This window comes from Leucoraja erinacea, chromosome 24 (genome assembly GCF_028641065.1).
Source record: "Leucoraja erinacea ecotype New England chromosome 24, Leri_hhj_1, whole genome shotgun sequence".
NCBI lineage: Eukaryota > Metazoa > Chordata > Chondrichthyes > Rajiformes > Rajidae > Leucoraja > Leucoraja erinaceus.
In genome coordinates this window covers 15,128,206-15,153,131 of record NC_073400.1, presented here as the reverse complement: position 1 = coordinate 15,153,131, position 24,926 = coordinate 15,128,206, and the positions used below count along the sequence as shown (strand labels likewise).

Below are 24,926 nucleotides of genomic sequence, written 5' to 3'. Positions count from 1 at the left end.
GATGTTTATTTGACGCTGGGGGATATATAGATTCGCACAGGGAGACTATCCGCCTGATCAGAGTCTTGTAACAAACACAGTAATCGATAGCTGAGGCAGATGTGAGCGCTAGACGGCGCCTCAATCCGCAAAACAGAGCGCCACTCTCGCCGCCGCGTTCCAAAAAGATGCAGCATCCAGTTGCAAACTTTTATGAATTTATGAACAATGCAATATCATGCAGGGATGATTTGCCTCACAATTGTGCAAACCTGTTCTACGATAGAAAAAAACAAACACGGGTCTGCTTAACTGTTTGGCGTTGCGTGTTGACAAACAGCCTGGCCTTTAGAGATCGAGTCGATATTAAATTAGTTACAGGTGGATTAATTGGACTCGTCACTTGGAGGTTAACTATCTAAATCAGCTGTAGTAATTATCCTTTAACATCGTGCTTGGGCGCGTGTTAATCGGAGCGTAGTGGGCTGCTCCAGGGAGTCGCTGATGCCAATATCGGCAATCATTTAACTTAATTCGGATAATGTCTGATTTCAATCAAATTCTCTGCCTCGGTTAATGTTAAGTTAGATTTAATAATATTGTTTTTCGCCTGCCTCTTTCCTCCCATCTGATTTAAATTATTTAATCGTAGAGAATGCGAATTGGACAATATGCGAGATCATTGTCCGATACACAAGAAACTGAAGGTGTTGTAATCTAGAGCAAAAGAAAATGCTAGCGGACAAGGAATTTAGCGGGTCAGACGAGTCAGCGGCTGTGAAGGGAATGGGCAGACGGCGTGTCCTGTGTTGAACACGCGGACGAATTGTGTGGGTAAGTGTACGGTTTCAACAAATGAAGACCCTTGAACGCGTTGTTTATTTATCTATAAAGCCAGATGTAAGTTTTTTTTTACTGCGGCCACAACATTCCCATTCATTGAAATGTTTAAAGGAAGGAGAGATTCCTCTAGTGGAAGCAAGGAAGCAGTATGGTTTATAAAGATAGGGACAATGTGCTGGAGTAATTTCACGGGTCAGGCAGCATCTGTGGACGTTTCGGGTCGGAACCCATCTTTCCATGCTTCAGTTCAGGTCTGTTCCTTTGTATGGAGGTAGGCAACCAGAAAAACGATTCGCCCCTTTCCCTCAGCAGGAGAATAAGATTGCTGGATGACCAATTATACTTTCGCAGAATAAATCTCTCTGTTTTCGGGTGAATTAAAGTCTGTTCTCCGCTTACATTAGTCCAACTGAACATTCAATCTAAAGTTGCGCTGATCAGGTTTGGTGCTGCGCGGAAACAGGACCTTCAGCCCACCGAATCCGCACACTAACACTATCCTATACACTAGGAACGATTTAAAGCCAATTAACCTACAAGTGTCAGAAAACCCGAGTACCCAAAGAAAGCCCACGCAGTCTCAGCGAGAATGTACAGACTCTGTCGAGATTTCACCCGTAGTCAGGGTCGAACCCTGATCTCTGGATTGTGTCGGGCAGCAACTCTACTGCTGCGCCACTGTGCCGCCGATTGAAGATACTGAAGGGGTGCAGAGACCTCTATAGCCCCTGTCCCACTTAGGAAACCTGAACGGAAACCTCTGGAGACTTTGTGCCCCACCCAAGGTTTCCGTGCGGTTCCCGGAGGTTTTTGACAGTCTCCCTACCTGCTTCCACCACCTGCAACCTCCGGAAACCACCTGCAACCTCCGGGAACCGCACGGAAACCTTGGGTGGGGCGCAAAGTCTCCAAAGGGTTTCCGTTCAGGTTTCCTAAGTGGGACAGGGGCTTAATGCGACTGGGGTCTATTTAACGTGTGAAGTTTAGACGCTCCTATTCTTTATTGTTTTAATCATTTTCAGCACAAATCCGCCCCCACCCGAGCCTTGTGGTTGAATCGCGTTAACTTTTCTTCACGTAAGTCTGAAGAACGGTCCCCAACCGAAATGTCACCTCCCATGTTCTCTAGAGACGCTGCCCGACCCGCTGAGTCACTCCAGCACTTTGTGAACTTCTGCTCAAGTTGGATCGCTCCAACTTGCAAAATGAGAAATAAATATTTTATTCACCTCCTCAATTAACATTGGACCGTGGCATTCAAAAGCAGACGACATGTTGGGTTTGCGGCTGGCTTTTGTTTTTAATGAGATCTACATACACTTGCAGCATTCATTACGACGTATGCTTGGTTGGAAACAAGTTTAGTGGGTTTTTTAGTGAGATTTATTGTGGGTACTTGTTACTATGGCGATAGATTTTTAAACCAGCCCAGTACAACCAAATCCCAGGTGGTTCAGGAATGAACTGAGATTACATTGGCAGGCACCAGAGTGCAAAAACCGATACTGCATCTGATACAAACTGCACGCCACAGATGTCAGACGACGCCTACAAAGATAACGCTTTAGTTTTAAGTCGACGGGCAGTAAGGCGTGCTCCAAGATTTCCATATGCGATTCCAAACGGCGATGGGACGGCGATTTGTTTGCAGAAACACGTATGATGCTCCTTTAAAACGCCTGTGTGATTGTGGTCACCAATCAAGACTTCGGCTCGGTTTAAATGAACGTCTGGATCTAAAGAGCAGAATCCAGTTGTAAAATTTCATTCCGAAAGCAGCTGATTTGCTGCAAAACCAGATCGATTTTTAAAATCGCGATTCTCTGTCCATGAAAAAAACGTTTTTTTGTTGTGGTTTTGGGTAATACGAGAATCTTTTTTGCTATGCTAAGTTGAAGGGATTCGATCACCTTAAGGGGACTGTACTGTACTGTGGTCGTGGCGAGTGGAAACGCTAAAGTGGGAAATGCTGGGATCTCACCGCCTGGCGTTCCCCGGTATCTGGTGATTCTTGCAGTGACTCTGGGCGCCGAAGGCATTCATTACAAGACGTGTCGTGTTGCGTCGGGTATTTATACCGTTAAGCTCCGTTTCTCCACCTGAATCGCTGGCGTGGAGGGATGGCAAGGCGCTAGACGGCCCTGGGAGATGTGCTGGTTTTTATCCATGGGTACTTTCCAGCCTACTTAGACTGTGAATCGTGCCAACATCGTGGGCGAGCCCGCGGTTTCTTGCTTCGAGCAATAACAGCCAGGAGATTATCAGAGACGAACACTGGAGTTTGCGTGTGTGTGTGAATGCGAGAGAGGAAAAAATAGCTGTACCCGGACCCAGTACAACAGGCGAATTTGGTACGCAACTACAATCGCCGTATTTAGCAATCTCGGGCACACTATCGCGACTGAAGGTAGGAATATATTTACCTATCTCCTGATTTAAAACAAAAAAATCCCACAATCTTCGGAGATCTGAGTTCCCAGCTTGTAGCGGGCTCTAGTTTGCTAAGCAATCGGTGGGAGCTCTGTATCCATCACTATGCACAAACTATTGGAGAAGGGAGGTTGCAAATGGGTGATATTTAACCGCAAAGAAAGTTCCAAACGCAGCGCCACTCGCTTCCCTAGAGAAATCCGCGTATCTCGTACCCCTCACGGCAAATATGACAGTTTCCCGAAGGGGGATTCCTTTGTTTGGTGGCTAGTGGCGGGAATGCGGAGAATTATTGGATTATTTTTTTAAGTTATAAAAAAAAAACCCCAGTTTATATTAGAATTAGTATGGATCTGCAGTGTATAGAAGCTCCCGGGATTGCATTTCCAGCAAGGGTGGACATTTGTCAACCTCATATTTAATTAATAACACATACTAGCCTAAGTGTAGCGGCTGCGAAAATGAAGGAGACCCCATGAATTACACAGGGCGGGCGGTCTTGAAACTAACAGGCGGCGCATGGGTAGGATCTGACCAAGGTGCTGAAATGACAGATGCGTTGGTTAAACCCTTCGCTGCCGTGCATGGAAGGAACGCGGACAGAACTTTAGACTACGGTGGGAAAGATCCATCGGAGCCCCGTCGTAGCCTGGAGTTTCAGGAAGGCAATTTCGGAAAGCTGTTTTGCTTTTCCTCTGATTAATACGCGCTCCTGGCGGCCGTGCTCCCGAGGTTTGTCACGATTTAAGAAGCAATGTTCAAATGATTCGCGCGCACCATGTCAAGCCGGAAAAAAAAATGATTGGTTAAGTTTTTAAACTGATGGAAATCCATAATGCAAACTGCTATAAAGAAGTCGACGTGTTCCATATATATATTTATGTATTTGTATATAAAGCCGATTCCTAGAATTGCATTCGGGTGTCTAATGGTATTGATACAGATGTGGATATGTCAACAACAATTACATGACTGGGGGAGACGGAAGCAAATTAGGTTGTGGTGGAATTAAGGAACCGCGTAACTGTAAGAAAGCAAAGGCAATCCATGCAGTCTGTATGGTTTTGGGAATCGCTGCCTTGTTTAAATGTGACTTTTATTTTCAAAAGCATTGGCATTGATTTATCTTGCGTGATAGCTACTCGATATTTCTCTGCATCGCGATTAAATATTGAAGATCTGAAAGCAGGCTTAAAGAAAACGCCTTTCTCCACTTGAGGAGAATTCGGCGAGATGTTGGTCTGGTCGGAAGGTGATCAGCGCTACCACGGGTTGCGGGGCAGAGGGTGTGTAACGGGGTGCCGAATTACCCCCTTGTGCTTGCTTGCTCTGTTTCGCAAAGCGCGCACCGTGCAGGATGCCACGCACGAAATGGGAGTTGGTCTGGACATTTTAAACAGTTCTGATTATTCCTTCAGATATGCTCTTTGGTTGGAGGCGGTCGTGCAAAGGGGGGGGGGGGGGGGGGGGGGGGGGGGGGGGGGGGGGGGACAAGGTTTTAGTGTGTTTATAATTTAATAATGATTGGAATTTCCTGGCTGCCCCTGACAGCAATTTGCAACGCGGGTCAGAATAATCTACTTATGAACGTTCTTTCGGATAGATTTATTATAGAAGCCTTTATCACTTCACCCAAGCGGACATTAACCCCTTCCGTCCTGGGTTACATTGAGGATCAAACGGCAATATCCAATTGAGACATGGCGTGTGTATACATGTAAGGAAGAGACTGCAGATGCTAGTTTACATCGAAGATAGACACAATACTGGAGTAACTAAGCGGGACAGGCAGCATCTCTAGAGAGGAGGAATGGGTGATGTTTCGGGTCAAGACCCTTATTCAGACTCGGGGAGAGGGAGACTAGAGATATGGATGGGTAAGGTGTGGAAACGACAGTTCAAAGCAGAAGATGATAAGGAAATGTTAATTGTTAGTAGGGGAAGGTGACATTAATCAGTAACATTAATCAGAAGGATAATTAAACTAGTCGGAGAACGAGAGTGGAGGGAAAGCAAGGGTTACTTGAAGGTAGAGAAATCAATATTCATACCGCTGGGTTGCAAGCGGCCCACGATATAGTATTTATCTTTGCGAAGTTGCTATTTGCAAAGTATTGCCAGATTATCAGTAAGATAATTACACTACGTTCTTAAAACGCCATATCTATTTGCTTGTGGACTTAATATTAACTAGCTGCAAGCGTCTTGTTATAAGAATGTGCACGAGGCGAGTCATTCACTTAAAAGCAAAATGGAGGTTGACAGTAATGAACATATTTATATCAACCACTTCGCCGGCAGTGTGGCACAGATATAAGCATCTGTTGAGTTTTAAGACTTTTTATGCAGTATGCGTTTGCGGGTAGCGCCGCGTCACAAACTACCCACTGGAGGGAAGACTTCTAATTTACTCATGTTTATCTTATTGAACCATACCATCGTGCAGTGAGATGTAAAATAGAGACAACATGCTGGAAAACGCTCAACAGGGCGGGCAGCTTCTGTGGAGAGGAAAACATAGTTAAGGTGTTGGGTTATCAGAAAAAGGTGTGAATATTTCACAACTTGTTCAACATGCAGTCCAGTAGCCGCGAGGCATGGCGATTGATCTACCAGGGTCACGACTCTTCACAATTCAATCTACTAATTGTGTTCAATTGTAAATAAATGGGGTTGGCCAGATGGCTTTTGTGATTTGTGAGTAGCCTTTGAACATTGCTTTATCTAAAATCAAGCTTTGAAGGCAGTTTTCAACTAACTCGCGTCTATTACCTGTTTTTTATGAATCGGGAGACGATTGCAGAATCAAAGCGTAGACCTTGTAGTTTTGGTGCCAATATGGTTGATGGAGAGAGGGAAAGGTACTGCAGATGTTGGGATAGTGTCGAACACAAGGTGCTGGAATAACTCGACGGGTCACGCAGCATCTGGAACGTGAATGTGTTACATTTTGGTCAAGATCCTTCGAAATAATTTTGGGGGGAAAAGTCATTGAGCTAGATAGGGTGCAAAAATTGACGTGGATATAACGTGCATGTATATGTGTGTGTGTGTGTGTATATATATATATATATATTGTGGGCTTATTTAAGCTACACGGGAGGCTGGATGGATTGGGTCTAATTTTTCCGGGGGGGGGGGGGGGGGGGGGGGGGGTGGTTGACCTTATGGCAGGATATAAAGACAAGGGGCCCGATTCGTTCGTGCTGACCAATATATCTTATCTAGGCTAGTGTCATTTGGACTATATCGCTATAAACCTTTCCTATCCATATCAAATAATGACAAGATAAAATTAATAGTCAGTCTATTCCCAAGGGTTGGCAAGTCATAATATAGAGGGTATAGGTTTAAGTTGAGAAGGGAAAGATTTAAAGGGGACCCAAGAGGCAACATTTTCATAGTCGGAGATAGTGGAAGAGGTGGCTACAATTATGACATTTAATTCACACTTGGACAGGTACACTGTTAGGAAGGGTGTGAACCAGACACAGGCAAGTGGGAAGCAACTTGACCAGCATGTATGAGTGGGGCTGAAAGGACTGTTCCACGCTGTTCACTCTCTGACTCCATGAAGTTTAATTCCGCTTGAATTTCCATACATTGTTTGTGTTTTATGTATCGCGAACCGACATTATTAGCCAGCATTTTCGAATGCTTCAATAGTTATAGAGGTCAGACAAACTTATTATTTTCTCCGGAGGCTGAGTGGAGACCACGCAAAATTACTGTCTATAAAATTGAGATGGAAGATTGTCAGAGCCTTGAGTCTGGAAAAATTTCTCAGGCAAAAAATTAGAGGAGATGTGCAGGGTATGTTTTCTTAGAGGGTGCTGGGTGCATGGAATGTGCTGCTGGGCTCGGCAAATGAAGGCATATTATGATGGCATTAAGAGGCTTTTGGATGGGTACATGGGGAGAGATGGATCATGTGAAGGCAAAGGGGATTAAAACCTGGCATGTTGGATTCGTATTGTGCTGCCTTGTTCTCTGAACAGCAATATAGCCTTGTGGAACTCACAGACTGTGCTTTATTTGCAAATATATAATCTTGCAAAAAAAAAAGAAATGTTAATTAAATTTTCAAAAAAGTAGGAAAATCTAAGAGGGGAGGCTAACGCAGAAGTATAGGTTTACAGGCCTTTTTATGTATCGACGTGCCCTCTGGCAGCTTATGTTTGTAAAATATTGATAAAGGCAATCTAATCTTTTCACTGTTGGAGAATGTTAGAGGATTTCTCTACAATCCTCTTGACAATGTAAAAAGCCCATAGAAATTCTTTACTCTGCCATTTTAGGATTAAATAATGTCTGTATAATTTTCCTTTGACTTTTAATAATGTTGACTATCCTTCCATTTTCACCTCTAGAAAGGCGAGTGAGATCTCTATAAAGATCGGGTGAATTGAGATTTGGTTACAGCTTGAGTATCAGGATTTACTGACATGTCTGATCAGCCTTAATTTTGCTGAAAGGCGAAACAGAATTGAATACTGAATGGGTTTCTGGTTTAATCTGCATTTCATGCAGTACGTCAGGGTATCAGGCTGATTATTTCCAGATTCCCATCTTGGATTACCTTCTGTATAAAACTATCTCTCTTCTGAAGATAGACACAAAAAGCTGAAGTAACTCAGCAGGACAGGCAGCATCTCTGGTGAGAAGGAATGGGTGATGTTTCGGGTCAAGACCTTTCTTCCTGACGTTTCACGTAGAGAGACCAACACACAAATCTCTTTTCCTGCTTTCATAAACAAGACTTGCTTTCATAAACCAGGTTTCTGGGAGATGCTAGACACAAGGAACTCCAGATGCTGGTTTACAAAAGACAAGTGCTGGAGTATTTTTAAGAAGAAACTGCAGATGCTGGAAAATCGAAGGTGGACAAAAATGCTCGAGAAACTCAGCGGGTGAGGCAACATCTATGGAGCGAAGGAAATGGGCGACATTTCGGGTCGAGACCCTTCAAACTGATGTGGGAGGGGTGGGAAGAAGAAAGGAAGAGGCAGTGACAGTGGGCTGTGGGAGAGCTGGGGAGGGGAAAGAAGGAGAAAGCGGGGACTACCTGATATTGGAGAAGCCAATGTTCATACCGCTGGGGTGTAAACTGCCCAAGTGAAATATGAGGCGCTGAAAGGTCCGATTCAGAATGGGAGGGGGTGTTGAAGTGCTGAGCCACCAGGAGAACAGGTTGGTTATTGCGAACCGAGTGAAGGTGTTGGGCGAACGATCGCCAAGCCTACGCTTGGTCTCACCGATGTAGAGCAGCTGACACCTAGAGCAGCGGATGCAATAGATGAGTGCTGGATCGGGACCTAAAGAGTCGCCTATCCATGTTCTGAACATGGCCACATTCGTACAGTTTATCCCTCCAGTTTCAGTAGTCATCCTGCCAATTGTTTGTGGGTTATCGCTTAATTGTGTATAATGGTTCAAAACTGGAGATGTTTCTGCACCAAGTCTTACCCATCTGCACTGCTGGAAGATTTGGATGCTTTAAGTAGTAAAAACAGTTGCTGCACTGAATACAGTGACTTTTCAGGAACAAATCGAGTGAGTTGTGAGAAAATTATGAGGGGATCATAATCTCAAAGTTATGACCAGTGCGTTGTATATTTGGGTAGGCATGAGAGATAATAAAATCTGAAGCCTAAAATGAGGCTTTTTAAAAAAAAAATCAAAATCTTTTTAATTTAGTTTTCAGGATATAACAAAGTATATTTGTTACAGACAGAGTGTACGAAAAGAATAAATAAAAAACAACTTATGCTAACATATAACAAGACAACAATAAAAGAAAAATGAGATACCAAAAATAACCCCTCCCCAGTCACGGCCAGTGAGCATATGCAAATATCAGCCTGTCACAACAATAATCCACGGTAAATGAATGGGTAGACTGTTAAGCTGTTAAACTGTGCTTGATGGTCAAGCATTTATAAAGTCTGGAATGCATTTAAAAAAAAAAAGGTCCTCGCGCTTTCTGAAACCTTCTATTTGAATGTCGAAGTAAGTACCTGATTTTCTCGAACTTTAGGCAGGACATAATATCTGCCAGCCATTGAGTACGAGTGGGCGGGGTAGGTTCCGTCCACCTGAGCAGGATTGTTCGCTGAGCCAGAAGAGAAGCAAATAATATAGTGCGGCGTTTATCTGCAGTTAATCTAATGAGGCTTTTAATGCAATGAACTACATACTATTTGAAGCTTTTTTTAAATACAATCAACACCATTTTATTTGGTTTGTGGTTATTTAAATATACTCTTTACTACCTCTTTCCTATTGCATTTTAACTTAATTGTGGGGTTTTTAAAGGGGCAGCACCGCGGTGCAGCGGTACAGTTGCTGCTTTAAAGCTCCTGAGACCCAACTTTGATCCTGATGAGGGGTGCTATTTGTATATTCCTTCTGTGGCCATGTGGTGCTCTGGTTTTCTCCCACATTCCAAAGATGTACGGGTTTATAGGTTAATTGGCTTTGGTTAAAATTGTAAATTGTCTCTAGTGTGTAGGATAGTGATCACTGGTCTGCGTGGGCTCGGCGGGCTGAAAGGCCTGTTTCCATGCTGCATCTCCAAATTAAATGTTCAATAAAAAATAAGCTGTCACTGTCTCCTGACAAGGTAATTTCTCAAGACAAAAATTGCTCCTTGTCATTCATTTGGCATTAAACATCGTTGTGTCTTACAATGTTGTTCATGAAAGTCTCTTTACAATAAATTCAGTTGTGAAGTTTTCGGAATAATGTTAGATTTCTGTGTCATATCGGCCTCTGTCACTACAGGCGAATTGCAAATGCTTTGTTTCCTGCATGTACCCTGTAGCTGTTTTCTTTGCATCCAGTTATTAAAAGGACATACAGCCACAAAGCCAACACTTCCAGCTACAGTATGGTGTTACCACCTAATGAAGAGATTCTGCAAATGAGTTAAGAGGTTAGGGTGGCACAGATGTGTGACAGTTGCTGTCTTGTAGTGCCAGAGACCCATGTTCGATGCTGACTACGGGTGCTGTCTGCATGGAGTTTGTATGTTCTCCCCGTGATTGCATGGGTTTTCTCCGGGTGCTCTGGTTTCCTGCCACACTCCAGAGACCTACAGGTTTGTAGGTTAGTTGGCTTTGGTAAAGATTGTCTCTATTGTGCAGTATAGTTTTAAAGCATGGGGTGATCGATGGTTGGCATGGACTCGGTGGGCCAAAGGGCCTGTTTCCGCACTGTAGCTCTGAAGTCTAAACTGTGATGGTTAATTTGAGACTTATGCCTGGAGAACAAGGAGCTGAATTTCCAAATGATCTTGTAGATGCCCAGAAAAGTGTGCAAAACTTCAGCCAACTTTTTAAACACTGCTATTTTTTTACATTTCTATAAACAGATTACTCCAGTAAAATTGCTTCCTGACCCACAAGGCAATTGAGTAAAGTCTTGGACAAACTATTTCATTTTATTGGTTATCTTAATGCAATACCCTGAAGTTTAAAGTAAATTCAAGCTCTTGCCGATTGCTTACTTAAACTGAATACTTCATTTATCCAAACATTGAACCCCCTGGGAGAGATATTAGCCCATGGACACCTTCACCAAGTGGATTAAAAATATCTATTGCAGGTTTAAGACGCCTCCCAACAATTAGTTCCATTGAATGTCCTACGATAAGCCTTCATTTGACATATTTTTAATGGATTTTGGTTATAGCTGATGGACCTGCCGATGCCACCCTGGTTGCTTCAGGCTGGCTGTTGATGCCACCCTCTGCCCAGACTGTGCCTTCCATTACCGACCCTCCTGAGTCTGCGGGACGCAACCAATGACTCCATCCTCGTCTCTCCTCCGTCCCCAGTTCCAGGCCGAGAGAGGCTGACGAGGGTCTTGACTCAATGTCAATGTGTCTGTTTCCTCCAGCGATGCTGCCTGACCCGCTGAGTTGCTCCAGCACTTTGTCTTTTTGTATATTAACCAGCACCTACAATTCCTTATTTTGATTACTTAAACAATGATAATCCCTTGCTTGGTTATTGCAGACGATTGGCAATAATGAACACTATTCCCACCATGGTCTCAAATGAAGGTTTACTGTATTTGAATCAGTTGGTGTCTGAGGGGCAATTTTTCCTTATTGTTATTGACTAATGTGATTTATTGGGGTTTAAATAAGCAGACGTTACCTCGTGTAAATGTTTCCTGTGTTCCAGTGACTGCATTTGTGAATTTTTAACTAGTAAAAATAAAATGTACGAAATAGCAAATCTTTAGGTGACATTTTCTAATTATCCGAGCGTATTGCGAATTGAAGGTAGCAACTTGTGTCCAAAGACCTGTCTTCCTGACCCAAGGATATTCTGAAGGCTTTAGTTCCTTGAAGTAATTTGAATTGTAGATATTTTAACAAGAACATATGACCACCCTTTTATACACAACACGATTGACAATTCAAAATGCGAAAGGCATTATAATTCATATCACATGGTATTTTTTTGAAGATTGGTCAAGGTATTGGAAAACCATTCCTTTTCTGTTTTTAAAAAAAATTATTTTGGGATCCTGTAAACTCAACTTGCATGAAACCCTGCAGTAACTATTATGGGTACCATCCAAATTGCTTTAAGGTGCAAGTTTATAAAGCCAATTAAAACTAGCCATGGTCGGATTTTGACTCCCAAAACCTGGCCTTTCTGATGTGAAAATAAGCAGTTTTTGGGGTTTGTATTTTCAGAGGTTGAAATGTGAAATGCTCTTGTGCTAAAACAAGAAAATTTCATGTTAAAGATGTAATCTGGATGTAGTGTTTCTGGATTTTGGTGGGGGCGGGGGGTTGTGAGGAAGGTCGAAAGAGTATGGAATTGTGTTGCCCATAAGAACTGAAATGTCTCCAGAATTTCTAACATCTATCAACCTTTGTATTGCATTATGTACAAATGCATTTGCAAAGTTGCTCTTCCAATGAATTCTGTAAGTTACTATACTCCCATCTCCCTTCATGGTGATTTTACTCCCTGTTATCACCCTCGTCCTGACTATATAAAAATGCCTCTGATTGCAAATTTGCAGGATGTGTATCATGGCATAATTACCAAGGTGGATCCATTCTTGATTTTTCATGCAAGATGATCATTCTTGAGACTGAAGAGGAAATTTGCCAGGTTGTCCTGCCCCACCTCTCTTCTTGCTTTCTTTCCCTCCCCGTCACAGTCTGAAGTAGGGTCCAGACCTGAAATGTCATATATCCACCTCTGATGCTGCTGCCTGACCCACTGAGTAACTCCAGCACTTTGTCTTTGTAAACTAGCATTTGCAGTCCCTTAACTCCAATCTTAAAATTTCTCCTCCTGCACACTTCCAAACTAATCACAAAAATAGAATGAAGAATCCAGGAAAAATCATTTCCAAAGTTTGCTCCCTGCAGCCCTCTAATCAAGGAGCTAGTATATAGGTAAATTAGACAAATTTTAATGTAAGCTTTCAGAAACTTGTTTTGAATCATCGAGATAAACTGATATTATTAGAGCAAGTTCACTTTGGGATCCAGATAGCCCTGGCATCAGAGTGTTACAGTGTGGAAACAGGCCCTTTTTGCCCAGCTTGCCCTCACTGGCCAACATGTCCCAGCTACACGAGGCCCACCTGCCTGTGTTTGGTCCTTATCCCTCAACTAATCCTATCCATGTATATGTCTAACTTTCTTAAATGTTGGGCTAGTCCCAGCCTCACTACCTCCACTGGCAGCTTGTTCCCTACATCCACCACCCTTTGTGTGAAAAGGTTACCCCTCGGATTCATATGAAATCTTTTCCCCTTCACCTTCAACCTATGTCATCTGGTACGCTATTTTCCCCCACTCTGGGCAAGTGATTCTGTGCATCTACCTGATTGATTCCTCATGATTGTTATACACAATTGTAATAGTTTCAGGACTTTACACATATCCTGGTGGACCCCAGGTGAAGTTAATGTTGTGAAATGTTGACACCCGCTTAACTCTTTCTGCCTCTTCCCCAATGAAATAATGTTATGTAGTCCTATGGCATGGAAACAGGCCCTGTGGGCTGGAATCCACAGAGACTATCACTGACCCATTCACACTAGTTCTGGTGTCCCACCTTCTCATTTACTCCCTGGGCATCGGGAGCAATTTACAGAAGCTTATTAACATGTATGTTTTCGGGATGTGAGAGGAAACCCGAGCACATGTGGGAAATCTATGAAGTCATAGGGATAACATGTTAACTCCACATAGACAGAACCAGAGGTTGCGATTGAACCTGGGTCTCCGACGCTGTGAGGCAGCAGCTCAACACTGGCACTCCTAATCTCGATGAGCTATTGCTGGACTAAATGGCTCTGATTAGCAATTGTTACCTCGATGTTTGTGGGTGCTACACTGTTTCCCCATTGATTTTGTACAGTTGCTTCACCTCGACTATCTTGCTTCAAGGATTTATTGGAGCTGGTAGCTGGTACCAACTCACTAGACCTTTGATTCAGAATGCTGATCCACTGATCCAGGGATTTAAATATAAATCCGACAAGGCCAAGTGACTTTAAATTCAAGTAATTAAATACGTCTGGAATTAAATCCAGTCCCAGGGTGTTGACCATGAATCTCGGTTTGGTGTGAAAACCCAATTAATGTTGCACAGTGAAGAGCATTTGCTTTAACTGATCTGGCCTATCGGTGACTCCTGACATTGATATAGCTGAGTCTGAACTGCTTTCATCCTTTCTTTCCCTTTCCACTCAATTTATTTTTATTTTTTTGTCTGTTAACCCATTTTGCTTTCCCCTTGCCAAACAGATCTTGCACTTCCTTGATCTTCACTGCTCAGTGGACAAAAAGTGTTTATCGCCTCCTGTTTTCTGCTCTCCTTCTTCTCCCCCCACAATCGGTCTAAAGGGTCCCTGCCTGGGTCTCAGAGATGCTGCCTGACCCATAGTTACTCCAGCACTTTGTCTCTTCTATAAACCAACATATGCAGTTCCTCAATTCATCTTAATTTTAAGATCCTACTTGGTTTAGGGATGCAGCGTGGAAACTGACCCTTCAGTCACTGAGTCTGCACTGACCTTCAATCACTCGGTCACGCTAGTTTCATGTTATCCCATTTTCATATTTGCTCCCTACACACTAGGGGCAATGTAGAGGCCAATTAACCTACGGTCCTGAATGTCTTTGCAATGTGGGACAAAACTGTAGCACCTGGAGGAAATGTCACCTATCCATATTCTCCAGAGATGCTGCCTGTCCTGTGTTACTCCACCACTTTATATCCATCTGTTTCTCTCTTTGTGTATTCCCAAAAATTAAACTGGGAACAGCTTTGCTGTAAGCAGTGATTAATGCTCCTTCATGCAGTATCAAAGGGTGGTTATAGCCATTCGTTCCAGGGGTGTTTGGAAATGTAGGGCTAGAACTATCTGGTATCTTAACAGCCACACTTATGAGAAATTGCAGAGAATTGTGGACACAGCCCAGACCATCACACAAACCATACTCTTCCATAGACTCCATTTACACCTCGCGCTACCTCTGCAAGGCGACCAGGATAATCAACGACGAGTCTCACCCCAGTCACTCGCTCTTCTCCCCTCTCCCATCGGGCAAGAGTTATCGCGTGTGAAAACGCATCTCTAGATTTGGGGACAGTTTCTTCCCAGCTGTTATCAGGCAACTGAAAAAATCCTACCAATAACTATAGAGCAGTCCTGAACTACTATCTACCTCATTGGAGATCCTCATGCTATCTTTACTTGGACTTTATCTTGCAATAAACATTAATCTCTTTATCATGAATATGTATTCTGGATGGCTTTCCGCTGTCTGGTTAGCAAGCAACACCATTTTTTTTTGCTGTGCCTTGGCATACATGACATAGGATTATGATGTGAAGGCAGGAGAATGGGGTTAATAGGGAAAGATAGATCAATTATGATTGAATGACAGAGTAGATGGGCCGATGACTTAGTTCTGCTCCTAGAACTTGTGAACATGAACAATAAACTAAACTGCAAGCATAAGTCTCAGAGCTTCACTCTAAGCTGACTGAAAGCTTTTGTGTTTACATGAAATGCTGATAATTGGCATGTATGTATGAATTCTGATTTCTTACAGTAATTAGAAAAGCATCAGCTTGACTGAATATTATTGCACAGCAACTCCCCATGACAACGTTACTCCTTGCAAATCCAAAGTGCTTTAGTGCAGTGCAACCCATGGTCTGATCGCAGTATTAATCGAATATCTACACCTGCTGTTAAATATAGAAATCGGGGGATTGCTGTCTTGCACGGATACCTTGCTAAGAGACGTGCAGTGGATTTTAGGAGATAGTGTGGAAACGGGCTCTTTGTTTCACCATGTCCGAGCTGCGCTGACCATCTATCACCTGTTCATGCTAGTTCTGTTATCCCACTTTCTTGCCCACTCTTGGAATAGCGTTGGCAAAGGCGATCGGGCGAGGAGGGGGATGTCAGTTCGTGGGCCGAGCTGGTCAAGGGTGATTGAGGAGGCCTTGCAGCAGCCTGGGACTTACCTGGATTGGGAGCCGCTCCGATATCTGATACATTGTGCCCATGGACCGAACTTTGTGCTTTTGTAAATGGTGCTGAATATGGAGACTCGTGCATGTGTGATCTGTGATGTGTGAAAATATAATTTCACTGCAGTGCACTGTTGAGTTTGGCTATTTTTGATTGGTACTGTATCTACAAAACATGTTGAAAAGAAGGAAAATGGGGATTTCCAACCCCAGTGGAAGGGAAAAATCTTAATTACTGTCAAACGACCTCTGATTGAAATTGTATGTGCATGTAGCCCCATTCTTTAAGATATTAATGATTATTGTAGATATATACACAATCTTGCTTTGTACTAAATATTTGGAACTATTTTCCACTTTAACACTTACAATTCTTCCTTGGTTGTATGAATTAAAAAGAAAATATGGCAGTAACTGTCCTGTCACTTGCTATCTGTAGAAGGAAATTCAAAATGATTACACTTTACAGTCACACTATATTCAGTGTAAGTGACTATATGTGATTTCTGATGGCATAGGAACAGGCCTTTTAGCCCACAATGTCTGTGTCTAACATGATGCCCAGACCATCTCTTATCTACCAGCACACAACCCCTACCCCTCCATTCCCTGTCTATCCAGAATTCTCTTAAATGGCCCCTTAAATGTTTCCAAAATAGTCTATCTATCGTATCTGCCTCCACCACCACCAACCGCAGCAGCATGTTCCAGCCACTCATTGCCTTCTGTTTATTTGAAAAAAAAATACTTGCCCTTTAAAAGAGAAACGTAGAACTGCAGATGCTGATTTATACCAATGATAGATGCCCATGTTCTTCAAGAAAAAGTCCCAGCCTACGCAACCTCTCCCTCTTGCTCAGCCTCAAGTCTTGGCAACATCCACATAAATATAAAATGGACACAAACAAAGTTTCTCAGTGGGTTGGGCGGCATCTCTGGTGAAAAAGGATAGATGACATGTTGGGTTTGAACAAGGATCCTGACCTGAAACGTTACATTTTTTCTCCCAAGGACATCTTTAATCATTGCCCCTGTCAACTTAAAGCTATGTCCTCTATTCCCACATGATGGAAATATCAAATACTAATGTTCTGACTCTCTACCCTATCTGTTCTCTCATAATTTTATATAATTTCAGATTTCCCTGCGACATCTTGTGTTCCAGGGAAAACCATCTAAATTTGTCTAACCTCTACCTACAGCTAATTCTCCCCAAATCCAGGCATTGTTCTGGTAAACTTTCTCGGAACCCTTTCCAAACCCTTTGCATCTTTCCTGTATTGGGGTGGCCAGAACCGCAATCACAAAATTAATTTGTATACATTAGGTATGCAAGTAAAGCATTTCAGTACCTAGTCACATGTGCCAACAATGCATTCCATTCCAATACTCCAGATGCAGCCTAACCAAAGCCCTGTAAAGGTGCATTTCCACCACTAAATGTCATGGAAGGTTTTTTGAGCTGATGGTTTGAGAAGATGCATGGTTGTGTACTCTGTACCCGCAGAAGCCAATGGCGAATTTGCCAGACTTTTGCAATGGGATAAAAATGCAGCGTAGTACTACTTATCTAAAGTCAGCTGCAAGCATACAAAATTAATTGACAAATGAACGGCATGGTACCTATTTTATTATAATTCCTCTCAAAAGATTAATACCAAGAATATGGTAGCAATTAAAGCTACCATATTGATTAAATAAGTTGATTTAAAAGTTTCCTCACTAGAGTATTAACCGTGATTCTGTTATTGCAGCTTGCCTTTGAGTGCTAAAGCTTTGGGTTTAAATCTATTCCGGAGCCCCGAGCAGAAAATGTAGACTATATTTGACTAGTACTCCAGATTAGTACATCAGGCAAGAGATACAGAAGTGTGAAACCTCGTACCACCAGATTCAGGGATGGCTTCTACCCAGCTGTAATCGGGCAACATTATTCTCTATATCATTTATCTGTACATCTGTGTTGGAAGGAACTGCTGACACTGGTTTAAATCGAAGGTAGACACAACAAGGAACTACTGATGCTGGTTTACACTGAAGCTGCACACACACAAAGCTGGATTAGCTCAGTGGGTCAGGCAGCATCTCTGGAGAAAAGGAGTAGGAGATGTTTCAGGTCGGGAGCCTTATTCAGACCCTGTGCACGGCTCTTTTGCAATCATGCATAGTCTTTCTGCTGACTGGTTAGCATGTAACAAAAAGCTTCTTGCTGTACCTTGATACATGTGACAATAAACTAAAGTTCTACATTGTTTAGATATGGCCCCACATAGTCATGAGTCGTACAACATTGGAAACGGGCCCTTCAGCCCTATTCATCCATGTTGACCAAGATGCCACATCCAACGTAGTCCCATTTCCCCAGGTCTGGCCCTTATCCCTCTAAACCTGTCACAACGGGTCAACGGAGGATACGATCTCACTGGCTCTTCACTCCGCACTGGATAACTTGGACAATAAAATCACTTGCGTCAGGCTGTTGTTTAGACTATAGCTCTGTGTTCAATACCATCATTCACCTCCAAGCTGGTTACGCGAGGTGTGGTGTTGCGGAGCTCCCGTCCAGACACAAGAACTTGTGTTTTATCACCTTCTGGAATTCTGAAGGCATACAGCGGTACTTTAAACATCTTTGTATCGCTGCGACACTGCAGAGACTTGTTTTAAAGGTTTCAGTGTTTTGGGACCGAGTCTTATCAGCAGACTGCACAGCTCTCACAACTGCAGCTGCAACCTGCCAGGAAACTGTTTGAAAACCAAAAAGAGGGAGAAAAACCTTTCTGGACTTTTACAACTGCATCCGGAACCTCATCAGTGCTGACCCGTCTGGTTTTTGTGCAGTGTGGGAGGTTTTCTGCACCTGCACAGTCTCGACCTTCTGCGGCCTTGGAGCTTGGAGATGACGACTAAAGGGCCTGTCCCACTTGGCCGTCATTTACATCGGTAGTGACTGACGCGCGCGTCATCACACGTCTTCATGTGTCAGCACAGCCGTCTGGAGCGCGTGACATCATTTGAATGCTCAGTTTATGATATTTACCCAGTTTATGAACCCAGGAACAGCACCTCGTATTCCACCTGGGCAGCTTGCGTCCTGATGGCATGAACGTTGAATTCTCCCAATTTTGCTAGCCCTTGCTGTCTCCTCCCCTTCCTTAACCCTCGAGCTGTCTCCTCCCATCCCCCCCCCCCCCGGCCCCCCCTCCCCCCTCTTTCCTTCCTTCCTTCTCCCCCCCCCCCCCCCCTCCCTGTGAAGAAGGGTTTCGGCCCGAAACGTCACCCTTTTTTTTTTCTCCACTTATTTTTTTTTCCCCGCTTTGTTTTTTTTCCAATTTTGTTTACCTTATCATATCGTGATTTTCTAAATTTTTCCAGTTTCTTGAGTGGTGGTAGCGATTGGAAAATTTTTTATTTAATGGCCCTTTTTAAAAAAAAAAAAAAAAAAAAAAAGGTGAATGAAAGGTAGCAAGCTGCAGATCAAATTAATCTGTAGGAAGGAACTGTAGATGCTAGTTTAAATTGTCAATAGACACAAAATGCAGGAGTAACTCGGCGGGACACGCAGCATCTCTGGAGAGAAGGAATGGTTGATGTTTTGGGTCGAGACTCTTCTTCAGTTTGCTCTTCCATTTCTACCAACTGCACCCCTTCTCGTGTCATTCATTCATCCAGCTGTAGCAGATACAACATTTGTTGTAACCTCTTCCTTACCCACAATCCAGGGACCCAAGCAGTCATTGCAATTGAAGCATCAATTCACTTTTGCACTTTCTGGTTTAGTGTATTTTGGTGTTCACCACGTAGTTTTCTCTACGAAACATGACTTTTTTACGCACAGAGTGGTGAATCTGTGGAATTCTCTGCCACAGAAGGTAGTTGAGGCCAGTTCATTGACTATATTTAAGAGGGAGTTAGATGTGGCTAAAGGGATCAGCGGGTATGGAGAGAAGGCAGGGATGGGATACTGAGTTGGATGATCAGCCATGATCATATTGAATGGCGGTGCAGGCTCGAAGGGCCAAATGGCCTACTCCTGCACCTATTTTCTATGTTTCTATGAAACCAGCCCTTCTCTCCCTCGGGACCTGGCACCAGAGGGACTCCCTGAGTCCCTCTGGTGGCCGAACTTACATGGGCTCACCAGCTCTCTGAACCTCATCCTCAGAAGGAGGAGGAGGGGTGAAGGGGAACGACTGCTCTCAGCTCAGGTCCTTTTGGATGACCTGGAGAAGGATGCCAAGACTAAGAGCAGCGTCGTTCCTGTTGAGGGTAGAGGGAGCCAGGGTCCGGAGGGTAAGGAACACCGACACTCCACCCAGAGTCCGCAAGGGGAGGAGTGGCTCTGCTGTCTGTAACCAATGGACTGGTGACGGGATCTAGGGAGTAGGCAGGGCTGAAGATGCCCTGGTTGGGTTGCTCCTTTTTGAGATAACTGGCTAATGAAAAATTAAAATTAAAAAATAAATATACTCTCCCTGCAGACACATTTCTTGGCATCTTCTTTAAAACCAAGACTGTTGACAATGATGTTGATAATATTGTATACGACCTGAAATTCAATAGAAATCAAACTGCTTTCCTTAAGTTGTTTCAATGCAATCTGCTCGATAATTGATAAAAGGTTCACTTGAAATCAATTAAATTCAGCTGGAAACCTGCAGTATTTACAGTGAGTTGTAGTGGAAATGCACTCGCTGAGGCAGCACGGTGGTGCAGTAGGTAGACTGTTGCCTCCGCACCAGGGACCTGAGATAGATCCTGACTTTGGGTGCTCTCTTTGTGGAGTTTGCACGTTCTCCCCCATTACCGCATTGATTTCCTATGGGTGCTCTGGTTTCCTCCCACATCCCAAAGACACATGTGTTTGTACATTGGTGGACCTCTGTAAAATTGCCTCTAGTGTGTAGCAAGTGAATGAGAAAGGAGATAACCTAGAGCTCATGTGAACAAATGATTGAGGTCGCCGTGGATTCGGTGGGCTGAAGAGCTCGTTTCAATGCTGTACCTCTAAACTTGAACTAAATTTAAAGCTTTTTAAGAGACATTGGGGACAAATATTGAAACCAGCCATGATCTGTCTTTTTGGGTATTAGAATTGAATACAAAAACTACTTCCCAGACTCCAATTAGATTCACAGTCATACAGTGTGGAAACTGGCCCTTCACCTCAACCTGCCCACACCGACAAACATGTCCCATCTACACTAGCCCCTCCTGTCTGCATTTGGCTGTATCACTCTAAACCTGTCCTATCCAATTAACACACTACTTGATTGAATCGGCAAGAGGTTTTATGACAATCTTGGTTAAGCTCCTTGGGGGGGCTTTCTTTGGAAGGCCTCGCTCAAGTAGAGGATAGTTGGAGAATTGTATCCAGGAGATGCTGTCTACAATTACTGATCAATGGTCTGATCAATTTCCAAAACAAAGTAATGCAAATAGCATCTACCTTAGCATTACATTGAGTATTGGCTCAATGGCTGCGGGACAATCGCCATTGCCAGCCGGGGGCTTTGACTTTGACTCTGACATCGGGGGGGGGGGGGGGGGGGGGGGGGAGTGCAGTGGTGAGAAAGTTTTTTTTTTGGCCTTCCATCACAGCAATGTGATGGATGTTTATGTAAAATGTAAATTATGTTGTGTCTGGGGTCTATTTGTTTGTAATGTATGGCTGCATAAACGGCATTTCGTTTGGACCTCAAGGGGTCCAAATGACAATTAAATGGACTATTGGCTATTGAATTTTGCTTATTGTCACGTGTACCAAGGTACAGTGAACAGTGAACATTTTTTGGTGCATGCTATCCAGTCGCAAGACTATACGTGATTGCAATCGAGCCATCCACAGTGTACAGATACATGATAAAGAGAATAATGTAGCATGCAAGTAAAGTCCGATATAAAGGTAGTCTGAGCGTCTCCAATTAGGTAGATGGGAGGTTAGGAGATGTCCTTTGTTGGTGATAGAATGGCTCATTTGCCTGATTACAGCTGGGAAGAAAGTGTCTTTGAATCTGGAAGTATACGTTTTGGCACTTCTGTGTCTCCTACCTGATGGGAGAGGGGAGGAGTGACTGGGGTGAGATTCTCCCTTGATTATACTGGTGGCCATGCTGAGGTCGCGTGAAATGTAGATGGAGTCAATGGAAGGGAGGTTGGTTTGTGTAATGGTGAAATCTAAGCCTGTTCTATGGCTAATTATGATGAGTGGTTTTAAAGTGTAAATTGGCAGCAAAACATTAAGATGTGTACATGCTTTCTACTTATTGAATTGCTAAAATATACATAATGGAAATGGGCCCTTTGGTCCGCATGGTCCATACTGACTATCGATCACCCATTCACACATTCTGGCCTTTTTTTTCACCTCTAGTTCCCTTCCCTCTACTTTCAGTCTAAATAAGGGTCCCGATCTGAAACGTCACCTATCCTTTTTCTCCAGAGATGCTGCCAGACCCACTGAGTTACTCCAGCACTTTGTCTACCCATTTACACCAGTTCTATTATCCCATTCTAACATTACTCTCCCTATGTACAAGGGGCAATATAACCTACAACCCCACACACCTTTGGGATGTGGGAGGAAACCAGAAGAAATACATGCGATCATGGGGAGAGTGTGCAAATTCCACACAGAGCTCCTCGGGGACAGAAGCGATACTGAGTCTTTGATGCTGAAAGACAGCAGTTCTACTAGCTGTGCTGCTATGCTACTCCTTTATAGAATTGTAGAAATTATTCTCTAATTACAGTACATTTTCATTCCAATAATTAGGTTAGTTTTTAAATAAGAAAACTAAATTCCCAAAGCAATGTTGCAATTGTCAGGTTTTCCTCTAGTTATTGTTCTTCCCTCAATTCCAACTTATTCTTCTGGTCAACACAATCATAGGACTTGTTTTTTCTTGTCTCTTTGAATCTGCAAATTAAAAAAAAACCTATTCCATCTGCCAGAAAGTACAGAAGCTTGAAAATATGCACCACCAGACTCTGGAACAATGACTTCCCTTCTGTTATCAGGATACTGAGCAGTCCCACCATAAACTAGGGCACTGTTTGATTTTCCATTGGACTTCATCTGTGGAACGTATATGCCACCAAGCTGCGAATGGTATTCTGCCCTCTGTATCTTACCCTTTGGTTGACCTATTGTACTTGATTGCATTTATGTATAGTATTTTCTGATCTGTTTTTGAAGCATGCAATATAAAGCTTTTCACTGTACCTAGGTACATGTGACATTAATAACATGGATGTACATCTAAAGACTTGCACCATATGGTTCCCATTTCTTGTTTAATGCTACTTTCCCCCATCTTGGTGCTGCACTTCATATTGCAACTTTAATAAAGCCTTTAAATGCAGTTTCATTTTGTGCTTGGAATTTTAAGCATAGATATCCTAATTTTCAGCGAAGATCAATTTTAATTGTCCACATTTCATTTCCCTCTTTCCCCTTCGCTCTACCTATTGTACTTCAGTTTGACGCGATCGCATTTATATATGGCGTATCTAATCTGTTTGGATCGGATGCAAAGGAAAGCTTTTCCCAGTACCTAGATACATATGACAATAATAAACCTGCACCTAAAGACTTGTATTGTAGCATTACCATTTATACTTTTATTTTTCCCCATCTTGGTGCTGCACTTCATATTGCAACGTGAGTTTCTTAACTTAAAAAACAGCCTTTCAGTGTGGTTTCATTTTGTGCTTGGAATTTTAAGTGTAGATATCCTACATGATCAATGTTCATTGTCTACAACTCATCCCTTCATTGTAATGTGTATTTAAGCATCTTAACAAGGAGAGAATACGAACTTCAAGTAAGAAAAGAACCGTGAAATAAGCAACCGAGGAACATTTACAATGATTATGGATAATGGGTTGAAAGAAATAGATACAACTATTCAATAATTTGTATTGAGGATGGTGACTATCGGACTTCTGCTGGTCGTAAATAACTTTACTTTTGAAAGTTAAATCATTGTTGCACTGGGGTGATATTTCCTCATAATGAGAGCAAATAATTAAACTGCTTTTCTAATTGTCAATTGTGAAAGGTGACTGCGTTGAACACATTGTGTATTTTGATTGGGATCACCAAATCCTTGTCACTTAAAACTAATTTTGAATTTAAAGTATTCATCGAATGTTTGTCAGTTGAGCCAAGTGAGATTCTATAACTTAAACCAGAGATTTTAACTTCTTTTGGAGGTACAGTGTGGAAATGGGCCCTTCTGCCCATCTACTCTGCACTGACCGATGATCACCCATACACTAGTTCTATCCTAAACACCCGGGGCAATTTACAGAAGTGTAGCGGCACTTAGTGGTGGCTTGGGGCAACATGAACCCTCGCTACTGGCTGGGTCGCGTGACCGCGGGCAAGTTTTTGCGGGTTTTTGGATTGTTAATCGGTCGAGCTCCACCCGCGTAGAAGGAGCTTAGTTGTATTTTGCTGACTGAGAACGCGGTTGAGAAGAAACTCTTTGTTTATCGTTCTAAATAAAGAATTGATTTTCACTCAACTGTGTCGTCTTGCCAAAGAAGCCAATTAACCTCCAAACCTGCACATCTTTAGAACGTGGGAGGAAACGGGAGCATCCAGAGAAAGCCCACGTAGTCACAGTGAGAATGTACAAACTGAGATCGAACCTGGGGCCCAGGCGCTATAAGGCAGTAATTCTACCACTGGAATGCCCAAATTCATAATTTCAATTTTATAGCAACTTGTGCTTTTCCCTAAAAGGAAAGGAGGCAGGCACTAGATTCGGTATCAAGCATTTGAACCCAATGTTTAATTTGTGAACTCTGCTTACCTTTTTCAATTTGTTTAGTTATACTAGTTAAATCGATCACATCCTATTTTGCAATAAAGAAAAAAATCATCAATAGACTTTATATGTTATCCATAATGCATTCAAATTACGAATGGATGTTCAGAATTAATAATATTACAATGCAAGGCTGTTGTAGACTAGTACCACCGCTATTTGATGTCCAATTTAGTTTTGAGACATCGGAATATAAAATAACCAATTTCCTTGGAGAATGAGAAAATCATCTGAGGAAAAACTTGAACATTGAAACCTGTTACAAGCAAAGTATGGGATAACTGAATTTTTGGCCATGGTTAGTTGC

At 42.8% G+C, this 24,926-nt stretch overlaps 1 protein-coding gene across 1 annotated transcript in view; it reads left to right on the top strand.

The window, feature by feature from the left end:
* The first annotated feature begins 1,940 nt into the window (after positions 1-1,940).
* LOC129708663 (metabotropic glutamate receptor 4-like) overlaps positions 1,941-24,926 on the top strand; it is a 780,176-nt gene continuing 757,190 nt past the window's right edge. The window contains exon 1 of the mRNA XM_055654562.1: positions 1,941-3,229. The gene's annotated coding sequence lies outside the window, so the exon portion shown is untranslated. The remainder of the gene's footprint in view (positions 3,230-24,926) is intronic.